At 40.8% G+C, this 14609-nt stretch overlaps 1 protein-coding gene across 1 annotated transcript in view; it reads left to right on the top strand.

The window, feature by feature from the left end:
- The window catches only part of PRKCB (protein kinase C beta), a 646949-nt gene that overhangs the window by 23228 nt on the left and 609112 nt on the right, over window positions 1-14609 (top strand).

Here is a 14609-nt window from a genome sequence, read left to right as displayed (position 1 = left end):
GGAAAGATATTCTCTTAAATAATTATTTATTGCTTATAATACATATATATATACTGAGATAAATGCGGAAATTATTTTTGGCCGTTGTGATCGTTGTTTGTTTTCCAAGAGGACCGAAATGACATCACTATGTTGGAGTCAAGGTACAGTGTGTCAGACTACCACTATGAGCCTGGAAGGCTCTACCATAGATAGGGCACAAATAGCCCACATGAACATTTGGAGTGGAGATGTCTCTAAGTTTGCATATCTCATATTTCTTTTGAGCTACTGCAATTTTGCTTTCCTCATAGAGCACAACACCTTCTTTGATGACAGCATGCCATGTTGGACAGGCCTCTGCCAGTGTCTCCCATGTCACACAATCAATCCCAGAGTTCTTCTGAGAGACCTTGAGAGTGTCCTTGTATCATTTCTTCTGCCATCCATGTGAGTGCCTGCCTTATGTGAGTTCTCCATAAAATAGTCTTTTAGGCAAATGTCCATTTGGCATTCAAACAACATGGCCAGCTCATTGAAGCCTTTCTTCCATGATCTGTTTAACAGTAAGGACTAAACCAATTCTTTGAATGCAAACGAAAACCTGGACTGCCTTGGAAGGAGGTTCCGTTCCCCTTCTTTCAATGTGTTCAAGCAAATCCAGTTCTAGTCTTTTTTGAGCTTCAGTCCTGTATCACCAACTATCTTTTGGACATATCAAAGTGGATTTTCCAGAGGCATCTCAAACTCACCATGTCCAAAAGAGAACTTATTATTCCCTTCCCCAAACTGCAAACTCATCCTTCTTCCAAACTTCTCTATTACTCTTGAGGGTACTACCATCTTTCTAGTCACCTAGGTTTACAATCTTGGTGCTGCATTTGATTCCTCACTATCTTACTCCACAATCTCTTGAGATACCAAATGTTCTCATTTCTCTCTCCACCACATTTCTAGAAAACGTCTAGTCCTCTCTTCACTCACACAGTCACTACCCTAGTTCAGACCCTCATCACCTTTCACCTATCTACTTGGTATCCCTGCCTCAAGCCTCCTTCAGCTTTAAACATAGTGGTCAGAGTGATTTTCCTAAAGTTTAAGTCTAATCAGGTCACTTCCAGGCTCACCAAACTCCAGTGGCTCCTTATTGCTTCAAAAATCAAGTAGAAACTCCTTTCTTTGACATTTAAAGCTCTTCACACCTTAGCTTCTTCCTACCTTTCAGTCTTCTTACGATGGACCACATTGGCCTGTACTCTGCTACACACACACACACACACACACACACACACACAAGCACATTTCCCATCTCTGTGCCTTTTCACTGACTGTCTCCTATCCCTGGAATATATTCCTTTCTCTCTTTTTTTTGGAAACCTCTGGATTCCATCAAGACTCAGCTGAAGTGCTTCCATCTTCATGAAGCCTTCTTGGATCCTCCAGGTTCTAATGTACCCCCTAAAAATACTCGTCTTCATTTCATGCATATTCTGTTTGTAGTTGTATGTATACTTGTCTCTCATTAGAATGTAAGCTCCTTGAGGGCAGGGGCTTTTTCAGTCTTTGTATCTCTGGTCCTTTGCATAGCGTCTGGCACATAGCAAGCACTTCATAAATGTTTTTTGATCGATTGATAAAAGGCATTGAAATCTCTTTCAACTCTGAAATTCTGAGCTTCTATACATCTATGTGACCATGCATAAGTCATGTCTGTCCTCTGGGCTTCAGTTTCTTCCTATGAAAAGTAATGGGATTGAATATAGGTAATAGAATTTTAGTGCTGGAAAGGACCCTAGAAACTGTCCAGACCAATTCCATTTACTGTACAGACAAGGATGCTGTCTATCTATGTGACCATATACAAGTCAAGTCTGTCCTCTGAGCCTGTTTCCTACTCTATAAAATATTAGAGTTAGATGATAGCTTGCAGAATTTTAGAGCTAGAAACGACCCGAGAACTCATTCATTCCAGCTCCATTTACTTTGTAGACAAGGAAGCTGAGGGCTAAAGAGGTAAGTCATACAACTAGTCAGTGGCACAGACGAGGTGTCTGGGTTACCGTTAGAGTTTCCTCTCTGAATGTCTTCATGCAGATCCTGCTGCTGACTCTCCTCTTAAAATGCTCTTTAAGGAACCATCACATTCTAGCATTGTCTGCCCTATGCTCTAAGGCTCCTTCCAGCTCTAACATTCTATAAGGATCAGATTCTAATCTCTAGAAACCATTCATATTTGTGTTCACTGAAGTGGAACATGAGAAAACCTTAAAGTCATAAAGACAAACAGTTTCCAGACTCACTCTTTCCATTCCACCCCTTCCTTTGTACCCAGAAATAAAATTCTTATATAAGACACAGATTCTTCTAAAGTCAAAAATTAGAATGACAATGCCCTTTGCCTTCCTACAGAGGCATCTGTTTTATATTGGCCACAGAGACTATTTTAAGGGTTCAGAGTTTTAATTTATCCCCACTGTGACTGAAGTCGTATTTCTTTTCCTTCCTTGTGGTAACATAACTAATTTTGTTTCTGACTTCCGTAGGTCTGAGATATCAAACTCTAGACTTTTAAAGTTGTTAATTACTTCCTAGGCAGCCCCCATTGTACTCCTAAGCCATGAGTGGAATAGGCATAAATATAAAAAGTATGTTTCTTATTTTAGGTAATCATAATGCCATCAGTTCTTGTCTGAACTTCTTCTTTTGGGAGTTTTTACTGCCTTTAATTCACATCTTTATTGAGTGTCAGCTATGTGCTGGGGTACTTTGTTGGATGATGAGAGAAGATACAAACATGAATAGTACATTCCTTTTTATAGCAGAAAGTTTTATTTCCATGGAATACAATTATTATCAGTAGTAACCACTGTCCGCCCCACTACCAACTTTCAGTCTTCCTCAGAGCATAAGTGCTTTTTCCTTCTTCCCTCCCTTTCTCCTCTCCATTCCTTCCTTCCTTCCTTCCTTTCTTCCATCCTCTCCCAGCCCAACTCCTCGGATTAGCCTCTTTGCTCTTCATCCCACATCCTATTGCAGGAGTTCTAGCCCATTTTTGTGTATTGGACTTCTTTGGAAGTGTGCTGAAACCAGTGGATCCCTTCTTAGAATATTTTTAAATTCATAAAATAAAATGGACCCCTTCTCAGAATAATATTTTTAAATTCATGATTTATAAAATAAAATGCATGGGATTACAAAGGAAACAAATTATATTGAAATACTGTTATCAAAATATTAAAAGAAATATATTCTGGTTTAAGAACTCCTGCTCTGTTTTATGTCTTTTTGTCTTCTAGTTTCAGTGAAATGGATTTGTTCTATGTTGTGTGAGTAAAGAGTATATAGGCTTATGTTAAGTGGTGCAGTGGAAAGAATGCCAGTCCTGGAGTCAGGAAGACTCCTCTTGAGTTCAAATCTGGCCACAGACACTTATTGACTGTGTGATCCTAGGCAAGTTACTTATCCCTGTTGGCCTCAGTTTCCTCATTTGTAAAATGAGCAGGAGAAGGAAATGGCAAACCACTTCAATATCTTTGCCAAGAAAACCCCAAATGGGGTCACGAAGTCAGACACCACTGAACAGCAACAACAAAAGCCAGGTCATGGAAGACTTTGAATTCCAGGCTAAGAAATATGGACTTTATTCCATAGACAGGAGGGAGCCAGTCTCCTCTGTATATCCTTAAGACCCACCATTGCTTTTCAGCAACTTCATCAGAGAGTGATAATGTTTTCAATTCTTTCCTTCCTCATAGATCCTTCCCCTTTGTAAAATATCGAGGTCATAGCAATCTTTAAGAAACCCTCACTAGACCCTTGGGCATCCGCCAGCCACCCACCCGTCTCTCCCCAGCTTTTCTCCAAGAAGCAGCATGGTATTTTGGACAGAATACTGAATTTGGAGTCAGAATGACTTGGGTCTGAAGCTTGCCTCCCAAGTTTACTAGCGGAGTGCCCCTGGAAAGTTGCTTAACCTCTTGGGGACTTAGTTTCCTCATCAGTAAAATGAGGGGGTTGGACTCAGTGACCTCTGAACTATTTTTCATTTAGACATCTTTGCTCCTCTCATCCTGGAGTGTGCCAATTCACCCATTTCATCATGGACTCCCTGTCAGCTTACTCTCTTGGGCCCCTGCCAATGCAGCTTTCATTCCCTGTTCACAGTGGCCAGGCTTAAAAGGTCATTTTCCCCCTGCCAGATATAAACAATGTTGTCTCTACTTTGATCCTTTTCCTTTGCAGCTTTTGAATACAATCCACTGCAACCTATCCCCCCAAAATACTCTCTTTGGACTTGTTCTTCCTCTTGGCTCTCTGGCTATACCATCCTTGCTATCCTCGCAGCACTTTTTGGGAAGATAATTTAAATCTCTACAGAACCAGAGAAATATCTCAGAGATCTGTTTTTGGCCCCTTCGCAGTTGCCCCAGGAAGGCAGTGTCGACGCTAAGCACAAAGCCCAGCACATAGTAAGCCCTTAATGCACACCTATTGACTGTTTGACTTGTAGCAACAAAAAGTTATCTGGGAAGACCTGATATCTAGTGCTAGTTCTACAGCTAATAAATTAGGACCATGAAAAAGTTTCTTTACCTCCCTGGGCCTCAGTTTTTCCATCTGTAAAATGAAAGTGTTAGATTAAATGATCTCTTAAGGTATCTTGCATGTGTGATAGTCTATGAATCTGTAATCCCAAGATATGTCACTGAATCCCATGAATACAAAAATGGCACATAGTAAATGCTCAATAAATACCTTTTGAATAAAGGACATAGATGTCTACGTGTCTGACACTGACCTTTCCCTTTCAGCTCAGTCAGTCTATATCAGGCATTTAAGATCACCATATTCTCAAACTAAATAGACAATGTAGAACGGCTTTAGAAACAAAGTCAGATGCAATCCTTCCCTTGTGTTAGAACACACATTGAATCCAGTAACTAATATGTTAGCTGAAATAAGAAAACTCAGAGTCATCTTATTCCCGGCCTTTTTCTAAATTACAACTCTCTGGTCTGCTGTTAAATATTACATGGTATCCTTCATAATTTTTTTCCTTTGTATCTTGCTTTTTCTTCCCATCTCTGTTCTTTTCTCATCTAGACTATTGCAACCTGTTTCTTCCCAGACTCTTGGTTCAGCACTGCCTTGTCTTTTCTCAAATCAGATCAATAAGCATTTATTAAGCACCTACTGTGTGCCAGAATTTTCCTAAGTGCTTGGAATATTGGCAAAAACAGTCCCTGCCTTCAAGGAGCTCACTGTCCAATGAAGGAGATAAAACACAAAGGACTCTATACAAATATCTGTTACTTCAAACAAAGCATCCTGATTCTGGAATACTCTGCATTTTGCCTATGTCCATGTCCTTTCCTCAGGTGAGGATGTGTTATGGCCCCTGAACACTCAGCCAGTAGCCTCACCTTCTGGAGACAGGCATGATTTAATTCAGTCTCATTGAACAAATCTCATCCATAGTCCTTGCTCTTGGCTTCTAGGTCCTTTGCTAGAGCCTCTTATGCTCTTTCCTGGCTCCTCCTACGTTCCAGGCCACCTCCTTTAGTTGACTCAGGCACATGTGCTCAGAGGCTTCTTTGTTCATCCTGCTCCCACCTTAGAGGCTTCTTCCAAACTGGACCATCTGCTTTGAATGCTACCTCCTTTCCTCTGCCCCCCAGGCAAGCTGTCTCTCTTTTGTCATTCAAACACTTCCAGGAAAGCTTCCTGGGTTGTTTAGAGAAGAGCAGTTGACTTTCTTTGAAGGGATATTTCTAACCCTTAGAATCATGATTTTTTTCTAGAAAGGTGAGCTCTGATTATGAATTATAAGGCCTTTTAAAAAATATGCCCCCTAATAATTCCTGCAAAAGAACGATGGATTTGATGTTGGAAGAACCATGTTTAAATCCCATCTCTGACACTTAGTATCTGTGTGGCTATGGGCAAATCACCGAAGCACTGAGATCCTGAGTGTCCACATTTATAAAATGGTGACAGTATTATTAGCAGTGTGGTATAGTGGAGAGAATGCTTGACTTGGGAGTCAGGAATAACCTGGTGTTTGAATTCTTCACCTGATCCTTAAGGTCTGACCACAGGCCTTCGACTTCTGAGCTTTGTTGTCTTCATTTCTGAAAAATGAAGAGAACATTACCTGTGGTAGCTACCTCCCAGGGCCGCTGTCAGGATCAAATGAGATAAATCAGAAAAGTTTTACAGACTCCTACAGAAAACAGTATGCACAGTGGTCCCAACAATGTAAATGGAAAAGAGCAGGATGGAGGTCGTGAGGGGAAGGGAACAAGTATTTATTAAGCACCTACTATGTGCCAGGTACATGTTAAGCACTTTACAAATATCATCTCATGATTTTCACAACAAACCTTGAGAGACAGGTGCTATCACGAAGCTCATTTTACAGTTGAGGAAACTGAGGCAGAGGTTAAGTGACTTGCCCAGGGTCACACAGTTTAGTAAATGTCTAAGGAAGGATTTAAATTCAGGTCTTCCCGACTCCAGGCCCAATGCTCTATCCACTGTGGCACCTAGTTACCAACAAAAAGAACCTGAAGCTGAACACTGTTATATAATGAATGAACTGAGCCCAAGGAAGAGATGAAAAAAAATGTGCCTTTGTCTTTTTAGAGGTGGAGAATGATAGAGATGGAACGCTGCATATACTGCCAGGCTTGGGTAACGTGTTGGTTAGTTTTGCTGAGTTGCCTCTCCCTGCCCCCACCCCATCCCCCAGTTTTTTTATTTTTTGTGAAAAGGGATGACTTACTAAGTAGTGGGGAGAGGAGGAATATATTAACGAAGGTGATAGCAAAACAGCAACAAGATACATTTTTAAGCTTTAAAGTACTAGGTATATGTCATCCATAACTTAAAATGGTGAAATATTAAAATCTTCAAATCCAATTTAAACCCATGAACACCTATTAAGCATCTGATGTGCTCAGGATACTGGCGGAATTTCGATTAGATAAGCTGACCATATAGCCAGTGAACTGGGAATCAGAAGTCTGGGCTCTGGTCTCTTCTTTTCCCCTGGAGTACTATATTTTGAGCAAGAAAAGCTATTTGAAAGAATTCCCTGTGTTTTTTTTTAAACATCACTTGGCCTACTTTCAAAGGGTAACTGAGATATATGTTAATTTTGATATGTGGATGTCTGCTTTTTTTAAACAAAATGGTAGCTAATAAAATTTTCAGATCTACTTATTTTCTTTAATTGGTACACCTGATAACATTTTGTAATTTCATTGACATTGAGTTCATGCTACCACTTGTAATCTTAAAGTACTTGGAGTTCAGAGGGGATACAGAATACAAATTGCTTTCAACGAGGAGAACTACTTTCTGAAATTTAGAATAGATTTGGAACCTTTCACCTCTGTGAACCTTTTCTTTTGTGTCAGGAAAAAGTTGGGAGCTACCGAAGGATGGGACTTGGGAAGGCTGGGATTATGTCTTTATGAGTTAACATTTTGGAATGTGAGCTAAATCCTATGACAAGAGAGCTGTGAAATACCAGGAGAAGGAGTGATGGAGTAGGGGGTGATGGAGGGTTTGCTGTAGGAGTTGACTGAAGTTTGAGAGTTCAGAAGGATAATTTTTACCAAGGGCTAGGGAAGAATGAAAAAGAGAAAGAGGGAAGAAAAAGAGGGAAGAAAGAGAGAGGAAGCTTACTCTGGAAGATGCTCATTATACCCCTTCGGTGGTGGGCATAACCTTGTGTGGGAAGTGTTATCAGCGAATCCAGCTTCTCATGAGGTTGTCAGATGATTTGGAACAGAATCAATCTCAAGTCCCTTTCAGCTCTAAACCTATGATCCTATTAAAGACATCATTATTAATCACTAAGGAAAAGTTATGAAGTATTTTTAAATTCAGGAATTTAAACCTCATATACAAGGTGTCCCAAGTGTCTTAGTGAAGTTTCAAATTTTAGTAGCTTAATTCAACCAATCGATCTTTTTTTTTTTTTTTTTAATTCAGCATCTACTATGTTTCAGGCATTGTGCTAAGTACTGGGGATACAAAAAGAAGCAAAAGTAGATTCTTGCCCTGAAGGAGCTTCCGATCAAATGGAGGAGACGACTTGTAAACAAACATATGCAGAACAAGCTCTGTGCAGGATAACTAGGAAATAATTAAAAGAGGGAACACACTGAAATTAAGGAGTTATACTTCCTGTAGAGAGTGGAATTTTGGTTGGCATTTAAAGGAAGCTAAGAAAGTTAATAATGGTCAAAGCAAATAAGGGAGAACATTCCAGGTAGCTTGTCCAGAGCCAAGATTGTAAAATGTTAGATCCGAAGGGACTTTTGAACATACAGTGTCAGAGCTAGCTGAAATCAGAGTTTAACCTTCTCTCCCCTCCCCCCTGCACTGAGGTCCATAAAGATAGTGCTTTGACTAAGGTCACATAGTAAGTGTAGTGTCAGACTTGGGACTTAAACTGAGGCTGTGTTTCACTTTTAGAGAGAAGTGATCCCTTCCTTATATACTGAGTTACAGACAAAAGGGCAATCAGAGCCACTTTCCTTTCTCAGTATGTTGAGGTTAACAAGCTCTGAGTCTTAGAGCTCGCTACCACACAGGGCAGCCTATTCTGATGGTACCTCTACTTGCATATGGGTTTTTGTGTTTGGTTAAAGTGTGTTATCTTTGAAGACTCCAAACCACAGTGTGATACAACTGACCCTACACATCCCTTTGCCCAATGGGATCTTGTCTTGGCAAAGTATTGGCACTTGCTTATTTTCAACATTTCATAAGCCTTCAATGAAGCCCATAATATTGGTATCACAATAGAGTGCATGGCCTGTTGCTTCCTCTTTATAAAACTCTAAAGTTATCTTACAGACATATTGCCTCAATATGACATAGAGTACCTTCGAATTTGATTTATTGAACCAATATTTATTAAGTGTTTACTGTGTACAAGGTTCATTCAGTCAATAAATGGTATGATCCTTTGTCCTCAAGGAACTCATAGTTTTGTAGGAAAGATAAGACGTATATACAGATAAATACAATGCAGATTACAATCTGATGTGTGCATTATTAGGTGCTAGGAAATTAGATGAGGGAGAAGTTAGTTCCAGATAGGAAGCTCAGGGAAAGCTTCATGGAAGAGAAGATATTTGAGCCAGACTTTGAGGGGTAGGTAAGGTTTCAGTAAGTGGAGGTGGGGGTGGGGGAGAATATTCCAGTCATTGATTAATTTGTTGTTGTTCAGTCATTTCAGGTGTGTTCAACTCTTCCCCATTTGGGGTTTTCTTGGCAAAGATACTGGAGTGGTTTGCCATTTCCTCCACCAGCTTATTTTACAGATGAGGAAACTGGGGCAAACAGGGTTAAGTGACTTGCCCAGGGTCACCCAGCTAGTAAGTTAAAGCCATTAATTAATATTACAAATTATTATCAGTGACCCATAACATTAAAGCTGTCTTTTCACAGTTCTACATATTTAAATAGTTAAAAATCATTCTTTTAATTGACTGTATTTGTACTAAGTAGACATATGTGTGTGTGTCAGATATCAGTAGAGTAAGTCTCTCTCTTCCTCGTGCAGAATATATCTTGGAATGACATGGATTTGAGAAGAGGTTACTTTATTAGCTGGGTTTATGTTAGCCTTGGAAAGGCAGGGGAGTGAGCAGATTGCAAGGGACTGGAGAAGGTGCTTCCCTGAACTGCAGGGAGACATGTGGGTCAAAGTCAGGATGTGACCTTTCTGGAAGAAGTTTCTCAGGGTAAGGGTTTCTAAGAGCAGACCTTCATAGTAGGAATTCTGTGTGTGTCACCTATTGCTACTGGGAAATAAACGAAAGGAGATGAATGAGTTATTAACCGGTCAACATTCTTTTGCTCTTTTTCCTCCTCCTGCTGAAGAAGGTCTTTTATTTCCCAGGGCACTGTCACCTGTTTTAGATTTAGGACAGTGGACATCAGAAAGGAGAAAGATCTCAGGTCCTTGGGGGGGGAGGCGGGGGGTGGAGAAACCAGGAAAAGAGCCATTCCTGCTTGTTTTTGTTGTTGCAAACACCAGAAGGTGCTTAGGGATAGTGGGATGATACCCATGTTGACTTAACATCCTTTCAGAAACATTGAGCGGGAAAGCGGCTTTCCGAATGGTGGGTACACACTGTCTTCTTATACCTCATTCTTGGGGCAGGGAAGGGAATTTTCCAACTGTTCTTTGGGGAAATTAATGAACCTGCTGTTGGTTATACCAGAAATTTAGTAGGTTGGGGGACAAAAGGAAGGAAAGCTCCCTCATGATTCTCTCTGTCCCATTCCTTATGGGAAGCAGTTTGCTTTCAAGTGAGTAAACCGCTGGGGTATGATCAAAAGTCCTGGCTCTGCCACTCATTGGCTTTGTGACCTTGGGTGAGTCATCTTCTTTCTCTGGGTGTCAGTTTTCTCAGGTCCGGTCTTCTAACACTTTATTTCCCTCCATGTATTCTGTGATCCAGGAACACTGGCTTTCTTGCTTTTTCTCCCATATGAAATTCCTAATTGCATTTTCACTGGCTGTCTCTCATGCCTGGAATGCTGTCTGTTCTCACTGTTGCTTCCTGCCTCTCCTTGACTTCCTTTAAGATTCAGTTCGAGTTCTACCAGGAGACCTTTCCCTGTCCTTTCTTCTTCAGCCAGTATCTTCTCTCTGACATCATAACCTTCTGTTTACACTGTGTATATCTTGTATATACATAGCAGTTCGAATGTTGTCTTCCTATTAGGATGTAAGCTTCTTGAGTGTCAGGAGCACTTAGCACAGTGCCAAGAACAAAGGAAGTGCTTAATAAAGGCTTGATCATGGTGATTGTTACCTAGAATCCTGGGGAATTCTGGGAACTAGAAAGAAGTCAGCCTTTATGCCACTTCTGTGGCCCAGGAGAATGCTTCAGAGAAGAAAGATAGCACAGAAAACCTGGAGGTGGATTAAGCAATTCTGGTTTACATCAATATTCATGTACAGTAAGATGGTATGATTCGCCTGTCAAGGGGATGGAAGATGTCGTTTCATCAGCTATATGGTGTTTACAATTGACATACAGTAGTAGGAAAAGAGGGTGAAATCGATGGGAAGCCTAGGTTCCCCCACATGAGAGACACTTTGGTTCCATGGTGTTCCACTGTGGTGTTCTATCTCTCCAGGGAGAGCCCACTCCTTGGGTTCTGCTGTTACCTGTGTCACCCACTTCTTGTCTTCTTTCGTTTAGTTCCTGCATCTATAAAACAGAAATTGAAGTGGTTTCCCATCCCTACTGCAGTGCAATCAGTGGGGATAAAATGATAGCTATAAAGGCGCTTGAAACCTTTTGGGACAAATGGAGGTGCTCTATAAATCCCAACCTTTCATCTCAGCACTTCAAAAAGTTCATGGTTTTATCAGCAAGGGTATTCCCTCCAGTATAGCTGATTGGAACTCCTCTGCCCCTTCCTAGTTATTCTTCCTGTCTTGTTTTTCATCCCCAGTGATCTAATGTTCCTCTTCTTTGCACTTTTCTAGCCTAGTCCTTGGAGGACAGACAGGCAGTCTGTTGGCCCAGCCTATAGTGAAGCCTTTGTAGGCTCTGCCAGAGCTCACATCCTGCTGCTGTAGCTTTTGAGGGTCACCCCTTTGCTGTGAGAGAACTTTGGAATGAAAGTCACAGGATTATAGATTTAGACCTGAAAAGGACCTTAGAGGTCACCAATCCCATCTCCTTATTTTACATATTTGGAAACCAAGGCCCAGTGAAGTGAAGGAACTTAGGTCAGAGGTCACACAGGTGGAATGTGGCAGAGCCAAGATTTGAACCCAGGTCTTATAACATTGCTCTGCCTCCCTTTAGCAGAGGTTGATCTGAAAGCATACTAAATGGTTACTAGACCTTACAGTGTCCTTGTGAAGAAAGCAACCACCTGGGTGTATTGAAAATAAGATTCTGTTTATTCAAATTCTACCCTTCTTTCAGGGATTAGTTTATAATGCTACCTGCTCCATGAATTCTTCCTGCCTTTGCATCACTTCTGCAAGTCAGAAATGAACTTTTGCTCCTTATCCTCCCATAGAATCTTCTACATATCGGCATGCTATTTTAAAAATATTGACATTATATCTATACTGGTTGGTTCTAGTTGACCAGTGGTTCCCATTATTTTTTGTTCCTTGAATCCCTCTCAACCCCAAAAGTGTTGTGAACCACCAGGAATATTTAGTATACTACTTATAATTTTCTTTTAGAGTTATCCAGTAAACATTTAGAATAACCACAACAATAACTTTTGCCCCCCAAAAGCTTCAAATTAAAATTTATGTATGCATCTATATGTACATATAGATACAAACACATGTATGTATATAGATACACACATATGCATATGTATGTCTATAGATACATTTGTGTCTATATGTACCTATATGGATACGTGTAAATAAAGGCTTCAAACATGCACATGTTTGTTGTCACAGAGGAAAAAATTTATATTTGTGTGTTTGTATATTTCTAGTGCCATTGGGCAATTCTTTACTGCTTAAGGTGCTATTAAGGAATTTTTAGCCAACCCCCTTGGACCATCATCACAAACCTACAAGAAGTTAGTAAATTGCTAAATGAGGACCACTGTTCTAGACCATAAGCTCCTTGTGGGTGGGGGACCTGTCTACAATATTTTTGTATCCTGGGCAGCACTCAGCACAGTAAATTCTACATAATAGGGGCTTGGACTGAATTGGATGAGAATGGTTAACTGTGTGCTTAAAATACAGCTTCAGAACTGCACAGTTGGCCCATTGGGGAAGGAAACTTCTCAAAGTTGGGAAATCTCCACTGTGACTTAAGTGACTTAAGATCCAGTAGCTGATGAATTGTTGGGTTGGAAATGCTTGTTCCAGGATGTGTTTCACTTTTTCCTTCATGGCTATAGGTTTTCAGATGGTTGTTTGGGTAGATATGTACTATACTTATACTTATGAGGCTCAGGTAAACGAATAACGGTGAGTGAGAGCGGAAGGGTCTAGATTCTAGATGTTCTGAACGTGAACCTGCATCTCCTGAGACACAGGTCAGTGTTCTTTCCACTGAGTTATGTAGCTTCCCACTTCTTGGTCTGACGGTTAACTATAGAGGCATGATTCGTGTTTTCTTTTTGCCCTGTACTCTTGGCCCTTTCCTACATTGTGTGGTTTCTCATTGCTCATTAAATGGTTGCTCCCCAGGTGGCAGGAGACAGAACTCCCTGCTGTCTGCAGTGAAGTTGGCCTTGTTTGGTTGTTCAGTGATGTCTGAATCTACATAACACACAGATTCTACGTATCCATGGGGTTTTCTTGGGAAAGATACTGGAATGGTTTGCTATTTCCTTGCAGTGTGTCCCCATTTCACAGACGAGGAACTGAGGCAATAGGGGTTAAGTGACCTGCCCAGGGTCAAAGTAAGTATCTGAGTTAAGGTGTTAAGGAGTTAACTCAGATCTTCCTGACTTTAGGCATGGTGCTTTATCCACTGGGCCACCCAGCTGGCACCAAAAGTTGGCCTAGGGTGGGTGCCCTTATTTGGCCTTGTTTTACAAAATGGGATGGATATACCTGTGGGGACCTTGAGTACTTCTGTGGTTTTAATCACAAGTGATGGCCATGACATTGGAGTAAGCAGTAGTATTGAGAGTCTGAACTTGGCCCAAGGGCTTTGTATCTCATACGTCGCTACCAGCTTGGAGCCCAGGCTAAATTCCCTTTGTCTATGAGGAATCTAGAAATGAACATTGGACCTGAAGTCAGAAGACTGACATGATATAAGTGATGTAAGGACAAGAGCTAGAGCCCAATCCTGGCCTGGCCACTGCCTAACTATGTGATCCTAAGAATAAGTTAGTGATTTCATCTCTCTGGTCCTCAGTTCCTTCATCTGTAAAAAGAAGCAGTCGGACTAGATGATCTCTGAGATCCCTCCAGTTCCAAATCCTATAATTCTATGGCCTGGCTTCCAATTCTAGCTTTGTCACTGATTAACTGTATGACAGAGGCTCAGTTTCCCAGTCTATAAAATGGGGACTATGATATTTGTATTACCTACTTCATGAGATTTCCTGGGAAACATCTCAAAGGGCTATATAAATGGGAACGATTTTTATTTTTAATGTATTCATTCTGTTGAACTGGAGAGTGAGGCACAGGGAAGAAATGTTCTTTGCTCCAGGTCACCCAGAAAATCCCTGGCTCTTAATAACACCCCTTATGCACAGTTCTGGGCAGCATAGATTGGCCTCAGTCCTATTCCTGAAATCCTGCCAGACTCTTCTTAGGAAGTTTAAATGTAAGCCTATTAAAATACAGTGCTATCAGGGGATATTGCTAAGGACAAAGGAAACTAGACTGAATTCAGGTAGCTTAATGGACGAATTTGAGCTGGGTCCAGGAGGAGAGCTTAAAAGAGTTATGAGCTGATTCTTTCCCTACCTTCTCTTAAAAACTATTTAGAAAATTTTAAGCCTTTGCTGTGCCTTATTTTGCCAGGTATGTGAGAGCTCTTGGGAAGAACAGATACGTGGTTTTAGCTAAAAGGTCCTAGGATAGGGAATTAGCTATTGTAATGATTGCATTTGGACAACTCTCCCTTTTTCCCAACACA

This window comes from Trichosurus vulpecula, chromosome 9 (genome assembly GCF_011100635.1).
Source record: "Trichosurus vulpecula isolate mTriVul1 chromosome 9, mTriVul1.pri, whole genome shotgun sequence".
NCBI lineage: Eukaryota > Metazoa > Chordata > Mammalia > Diprotodontia > Phalangeridae > Trichosurus > Trichosurus vulpecula.
The sequence above is the reverse complement of the archived record's forward strand: the minus strand, read 5'-3'. Positions and strand labels throughout refer to the sequence as shown.